Raw genomic sequence first — 8,263 nt, forward strand, 5'->3', positions numbered from 1 at the left:
TTGTGAACATGACCTTAATAAAGTGATACAATCAGGCATTGAGCAGGAGCTGGGAAACAAACAGGTAATTTCATTGTGACAACTAAATGTAAGTGAAGAGCAGAACAGAAAAATACATTTGACAAACAGAGACTATTCTTATTAGTTACTCATGTTGCATTACACCCATTTGTCTCAATAGTACACTTTATTCATGCTGATATTTATCCTGATGAAACAATTGCTGTAGTCAGAATAAAATGAAGCCCTGCATCAGTGCAGCTCAAGAGTTGAACAAAAATGAAACTGTAACATTGGTAATGTCTAAAGTGTTCTTAACAAGGCCACATGTGTTGTTGTGGTTGATCTGTCTCAGTGAAGACAAATAAAGTCTAGGTTACCTTTAGAGAGAAAGAAAGAAAAAAATAAAGTAGAATTATATAAATGGACGTGTACTGATCTTCTGTCTTAGTTTTTTTGGGAAAAAAATGTCATTAATTTAAACATTATTTCTTGCATGTCAGTGTAACAGTACCACACAACAACACGTTTGTCATGACTAATGTGCTGCGCATTTCTCAATAACATTTGCATTAACTCTGGTTTCCTGTGACCCATGGATCTAGGCTAAGCTGTATTATGATACAGTATTATCAACATTATTTTTTATGAGTGTAACCTACAAGGATTGTTGGTCTGGCTGAGGGTGTATTGAAGCTACACTTTTCCTGGATGCGTGTGGTGTGGTGGTGATGCCTCTGTCATAGAAGCACTGCAGGTTTAAACAGGAACAGCCAGACATATCCATAGTGCTATAGATTGAACCACAGCAGTAGCCAAAGTCAAAACAATAACCCATATTCAGCCAGTTTCATCCACTGCAGCCAGACACTGCAGCTCTATGATGTCGACCTTTCAAAGTGAATGATGAGCACCCCAGGAGTCACATCCTCTCTGCTTTCTATAATATCTGCAGTTTTTCCTTTAACTGACAGAGCATTATAGCCCGACCTTTCAGTGGCCACTTACACATGAGCTGTCATTCTGGTCTGTCAGTAGTGTTTTTAGTCACAGCTAGGGTTGCTCTGACCTGTCCAGTTTGCTTGTGGTATTAACAGTTGCCACTCAACAGGAAAAGGAGCTTTTTTCAAAGCTGGACAGCCGGCTCTGAGTGCAAGTACTGGCGAGACAGGAAAGCTGGTTTGTGGGCATGCTTGCATGATGCTGCAACACAAATTGGCCAGTTCCAATATGAATGGTGCATCTTGAAATGACAGCCTGGCATGGAGCCAAATGAAATCCAACTGCCTTCACAATTTTTATTGCACGGATGGGAAACAAGCATGTAACAGGACAGGTTCCAAGCTCTTTGGCACATTTACTATTAAAATAATGTCACCTTCACAGCTTTACTGGCAGATATATGACGGATATAATAAAAATCAGCATGGATTATGAGCCCTAGAGAAGAATTATTTGCTGTGATTTAATATTTTTACTGTAACACAGTAAAATATACTCATATTCGCAATAGTTTTATGAGGTGTTTTAGTACAACTAACTACTCTAAACTAAAACTATACCAGACTCCATGGTCTCATATATCACTGTTTAGTCGCAGACAGCTTTCTGTTAACTGTCTGATAAAGACCACAGGTTGTATCTTCTTTAAATTATAGCTTTTAAGACAGTTTCAGATCTATAAAACCTTTGTTTTTATTTATAACAAGGTCTTTGATACTATAATGGAAATTTCCACAGCACTACACACTTGAGTGCGGGGATGGATATGCTGTTGCTTTCATGAACACAAAACACTCATAAAAGCCTTACTCTTTTACAACTATAAGTGGATCCAAAAATTAAGAATATGAGATTTCTGTAACTGTTCTGAATATGACATTTTGTGTAACTGAGGTAAACTTCACCATCTCTAATAGTGATGATCCAGTAGTGATCACTAGAAACACTACTGTATGAATCCTGTTTATTTTCACATATCATGGATTCAGAAGTAATTATCATAAAGAGACACCATCTTACTTAAAATTACGAGAAGGTGCTTATTTTCAGACACACGCATTCACAAACATAGCTCCCTTTCATTAAACTCAAAGAACGCAAACTCTTCACACCACAAACCTGACACATGCAGAGGCAAAATCAACTTAACATCCTAGCCAAATGTGTAACGTTAGCAACTTGAAGTTGATATGAATGACATGTTTAATCAGTTTGGATATTACATCCACTGCCTTTCCTTTAGAAAGGCACAGTTAAAAAGATAACAATGATGAAAAGACACTTCACCCAGTGCTCAAGGCCATCTCTTGACTTACTTCACTTGCATATACTGTGGTTTGGTGTCTTATTGTTATGTAGAAAAGAGAAAATCTAATGAGGAAGGTCAGTGGAGGCAGTCTAACAATGTTAAAGCTCTTAGAGAGGTTTTCAGGTCACCAGTCAACCATATTGGCAATTAGTTTTAGTAATTACAAAAGGTTCCTACAGGTTTTGAGATGATGACTTGGTGTTGGCACCTGGTCTCTGCTGGAATAAATTAGCCACGGTTCCAGAAAAGCAACTGTTCCTCTGGTCCTTATTTTTTACCACAGGTTTGGAAGACAGCATCACATAAACAGGCAGAAACTAAACCAGAATCTGAGGAGTCTTTTAAGTTTTAAAGGGTGTAATGCCATCTATTGACGCGTAGAGGTAACTGCAACAGATCAGAAAATTAAATCAACCTCCCATAATGAATGTAAACACTGGCCCCCAGCACTTCCTACTTAAGGCCAAACCATCAGTAGAATTAAGAGTGATGCTAAAGATATTTCAGCTCGTATCAATAAAGGGACATTAGTAGTAATACTAGCAGAACTGTACTAGAATGAGGAGGAACATGTGACTGGTTTTGACAGAACAACTACAAATGCAGATCAGGGATTGAACTTTTCTAGTAATTCTTCTTCAGTTATGTAAAAGAAATTATTTGCAGTGGAGAAAAAGGTTAAAGGAAAAAAGAGCTAAGAATCGCTGACATTAAAATCAAAGGTAGCTATGACAACGAGTACTGTAGATGCTTTTTTCTTTGTTGCTCTGTAATATGTGTTTTAAACATACTTACCTTTTTTTTTTGATGCAGAGCTTCATTTTGTCACGTCTGACTCTATTACAAAGGTTTAATTATCTATCTTATCAAGTTGTGATCATAGTTTGCTGTTTGAATCATTCAAATGTAACAGGATAAATATTAGCATGAAGAAAGTGTACTACTGAGATAAATGGGTTTAATGCAACATGAGTAACTGCATGCCTTCAACAATAAGAACAACCTGCACAGTCTCCATCTGTGTGCAATTTCTGTGACCAGGCACTTCTAAAACAAATGTGTTTTTCTGTTCTGCTCCTCACTTACATTTAGTTGTCACAATGAAATTACCTGTTTGCTTCCCAGCTCCTGCTCAATGCCTGATTGTATCACTTTATTAAGGTCATGTTCACAAATCCTCCATTTGCTGCCAAGAAAATAAGATAAAGAAAGTCTGTCTCCTTCCTGGCCTATGAAGAGGGTCAATCTCCACCTGCCTGCCTTCAGCCATAATTTGCATCTGAAGAACAGACCTTTAACTTCAACTGACTGACTGATAACATTATGCCAGTCCATGTCAGAAGCACAGGCGGCCTGTCATGTCTAATGCAGCGTGCTGGGATGAGACCAGAGGAGTTGCTCCCGGCAAGTGTGGTTTAAACATCGGAAAATGCAAAACGTGCCTTTGCTCATGTAAAAAGACACGCTTTCTTAGTGTTTTGATTTCATTAAAGTTCTTACTGCCCATTTAAAGGGATCCGGCAAAAGTCACATGAACTCACATGGGGCTTGTTTGTTGGACAGAGTCTTAGTAACCTGACATTCAAAAAGACCACTGGGAAATTCGCCAGCATCAGGGATCAAAACAAGTTTTCCATTTGGTGACCGGACCAAATAGGTGTAATCTATATCTATTTAACCCCTCTCTTTGCAAGATCCTCAGAATGCTGAAAATGACACAGAGGCTTTCCGCCTGCAAAACTGACCCATCTCTTCTGACACCTATACACTGATGATACGCCGATCAGGCATAACATAATGACCACCTTCATAATATTGTGCAGGTCTCCCTTGTCCCTCCAAAACAGCTGTGACTCATCCGAGAATGGACATGGGCCTTCTGAGGGTGTCCTGTGGTGTCTGGAAACAGGATGTTGTTAGTGGGGGCCTTTGGGTTCTATGGGTTGAGGGGAGGGGCTTCTGTAGATCAGGCTTGTTCCAGTGCATCGTACAGATAGTGAAAAAAGGCCAAGGCTGTGTATGTCTGAGAATGGGGTAGGGGATAGCTATGACAGGCTGTGGGGCAATTGTGGGAAAAAGCACCCCTCCAGAGCCACCACAGCTGTTGCTGCCCGGAAGCAGATAAATTTAAGGGACTATGGCGACCAAGAAAACCACTGGTACTGAAAAGCATGCAAAAGGGAAAGTCTAGTTGTGTTGAGTTGTTTTGCTCTTGAACGTCTAAGATACTCTATTTATAATCAGAGAATTTTTGCTGGTTGGAGGCACTGGCAAAATGCCACGAGATTAACTTCCTGCCTCTGCTTCAAATTCAAGAGACTTGTGGGAAAGCAAGGGTGCTTTGGAAGCGAACCTCATTGCATTTTTTGCTTTCTTTATCAAAGGTTTCACTGTGTGTAAGTGTTTTTAAATTAAGCCTCTGCAAAATGGTTCACACCAGCTCATTCTAAATTTAATGGAAATGTAATTGGTGATATTATTTTCTGATATTATGCACCTGCTCCTCAACACTTCAGGCAGGAACAGATTAAGAACCAAATAGAATGTAAGTGAAGCCCGTGAAATAACTTTGCGTTTTTCCTGATTCCCGATCAACTGTTCCTCTGATCATCTGTTAAACTACAAAAGCAGAAAATTAATGCACAGACTGTGAATAATTTATATCAGATTTGGGGAATTTGCTTGACCTAACAATGGGCAGTATTTCCTATGCATTTAGTACTAGCGCCCACTGACCTTACAGCTGCTGACTTTTACAAAGGACTTACCATCACCACATCTCTTAAGGTCACCCAAATTGCAACTGTTTTCTGTTATTACACGCACTTAACAATAAGAACAAATCAAAAGTTTTCAAATGTACTACAATGAGAACGAGGAAAGTAAAATATCCCCACCTATCAAGATCCCACTCTGTATCTCAGGTATATTACAGTTCTTTGAAGTCCCTGCTCATAAAACCTGAGCTGAGCCTGATATCTTGTTAATAAATCAGACATTTCCATCGCTACAATCCACAGTAAACTAAAAGACAAGTGATTGGTGTGACTGTTCTGCCTCACTAGCCACAATGAAGGCAAAAGTTAGCGTTAGACTTAAACTTGCCCAAAGACCTAGTTATGTTGTGAGTGAACTAGATCACTATTGCTCCAGTCAGCCGTGGTAAAACTTGTTAAAGGTGAAAGGTAAGGATTAGAGTCACACAGGTTACAGTGATTACGGAGAATGAATGACATTGTGTGATGTTGTCTCAGGAACTGTATGTCATCCTCTTAAACTCCAGGTAGGTCCAGGTGCCCCCATCATTCGGTGTGGAACCAGTTACAAACCATTTTGTCATTACCACAGTAAAAATACATCATCTAAATTTAATAGAACTGACTTGAGTAGAAACAAACATAAAATCAGGATTCTCTGTCATCCAGTGGAGGACAAGAGGGAGTGCAGAAAACCATATGTGTTGAATCGTTGTGTGTGATGAGAGATGTGGACTGTTCATGCTCAGATAGGACAGATCATGTATGTAAAGACAGAGAAGCTTATCTGATCTCTGTTCTGTTATACTCTGCACACTATGCACACCAACCAATCCACTCTATTCTCAAAGAGGATGCATGTCTGACTGTCTTTTACAGGCCACAAGACTTACTGAGAATTTCTAACAATGTTTTGTCAGTTTGTTTCATTCCCACACAATCTGTACAGACTGTTCTGTAAACTGTTTGTACCCATTTCCATGAAAACAGACTAATTTTAATAAAACAACACAGAGTTTGTTTGGCATATGATTCACAATGATTCAGAGAGATTCATTAGGATGAGAATTGCCAATTAGACGCATGATTAGCTGTAATTAAGGGCTCTTACTGTGATCTAGGATTCCCAGGGACATAATTGTACAATCAAGCAGAAGAGTAGATAGTGATGCAGTAAGGACTGACCAGATGTGTTTGTGGGGGCTGTACAGTCCCTGAAGGCAGGCCTCTATTGCAGACAGGTTATTGATTTGCTCTGAGCTTCTTTAGGTTTGCCGGGAAGATGGTTCACTGTATCTGCCGACACAGAGAATATCATGCTATAATTATGGTCCCTTGTGTATGGGGCTGATTTGTTTATAAACCTGCAGTTACTTGACAGGTTTGATGGATGCTCTGAGAGAGACTGCAGTCATCTTGGTTGAATACAGTGTCTCCAAGTAGTCCAGTTATTGACCAAGCTGGATTTCTGGGCCATGAATGTGTTGTAAGCCACCACAGTATAAACTTTTATTTTACACGACAGGCTCTCAAGTTTAGTCTAGAGATTTCTCCAGTAACGAAGTATTGTACATACAGATAGATAACGAGAGATAGATTTGTGGCACTTTAAAGACACGTCTTTAATCAGTTCATATTGTAATATTATTTGATAAGGAAATTTATTGGTGGATGTGCATAAAGTCATTTTTTCAAGTTATCATAGTACCACAAACCATACACAATCAGTCATTCTGTGGCTACATTGGGGCTAATTATTTACTGGGTCATATCAGAATAATCTCACAATATTCTTTAGTGGTTCTGATTTTGTGCTGCAGGTGCAGATGTTGACTTAAAGTCTGTGAAAGCCAAGTGAATGAGTTCATGTTCATCACCTCCAGCCTCTTCAGTGGGAGGCTGAATACTGAAAACTGAAGACAACACACCCCAGCATTGAGGCAGTCACAACAGAAAAGTCCAGTCAGATTGTTGTGAAGTAAAAACGTTATAGCCTCCTGTCTGAACTAGTGTAGGTCTGCTCTTCCAAAGACATCTTTTGTGGCCACTTCCCTTAAAAGTTGGTATCTCTTTTGGCTACGTTCAGCTTTTTACCGTCACCTAGAGTACCATGGTGTATGTTCAATTATTCAGAAGTCAAATATGAATGTTTTATTGACAAAAGTGGGAAGCTAGGGTAGTCCTTTTGTTAGACATCTAAGAAAAGATGATGCTAAAGGAATGGAGGAGCTGCATGTGGTACGAGAGAGACACTGGTTCAATTTTGGAAATCAAGGCTATGTTTACCTCTCAATGAATTTGAGGAAGAAAGATGGGATGAAGGGTGAGAACAAATGTCACATTACTGCAGTGAAGCAAACTTTACCGCCATGGTTCAGACTAGTGCTGTGTATGTGTGATCACACCTGTAAGCTCCTGCAGGGGATTTAAAGGAGGAAATCACACTAACTAGGATCCTTTGATGGCAGCAGGATTAGCCTCTGCCTTCACGTCCTTTCTGCCAACTGGTGTGTCACTGATGAGTCGAGTTCACACACAGCTCCCACATCGACCTGCTCTCCACATCTGATAATATTTTTTGTGAGGTTGGTGTGTACATTTATCCCAGGAGAGACTTGCTCTGTGCAGCTGGGAAACATCCATCCGCGGCAGGCAACACAGATGACTTGACCTAGGTGACACCTCCTCTGGTAATGTGATGTGACACCTAAGCTCCACTCTCCGAGGCCCTATTCACTCTCCTCTTGTCGGCCTGTTGTCCACTTGTCCTCAAATTCTAGAGGATTGAAAATATCCTTTGAGGCCTGTGTGATCAGATAAAAGACAGTTCATGCCTATAAAGGAAGGTTTAACTTGAACAGAAAGTGTTTTTTTGTTTGTCTACTGTTGTTTGTTCTAAATGGGTTGTTACACTAAATAATCCTGTGATAACCTACTGGAGCCACTCTCCCATCATTACATCACTGGGAACACATTGAACTGTATCTACCACATCTGTTCCAATTGTCCCTCACAGCTATAACATTGGGAACGTTGGTTTAGCCTTAAGGAGGAAGTGCTGGAGGCCAGTGTTCACAATAGAAGGTTGAGTTTATGCTTTTTTCTGTTGCAGTTACCTCTACATGTCAATAGATGGCATTACACCCTTTAAAGCTTAAAGATTCCTCAGACTGATGTTGCCCTACAACCCTGCGAT

The sequence above is a fragment of the Chelon labrosus genome (genome assembly GCF_963514085.1).
Source record: "Chelon labrosus genome assembly, chromosome: 9".
In the NCBI taxonomy this organism is placed as follows: domain Eukaryota; kingdom Metazoa; phylum Chordata; class Actinopteri; order Mugiliformes; family Mugilidae; genus Chelon; species Chelon labrosus.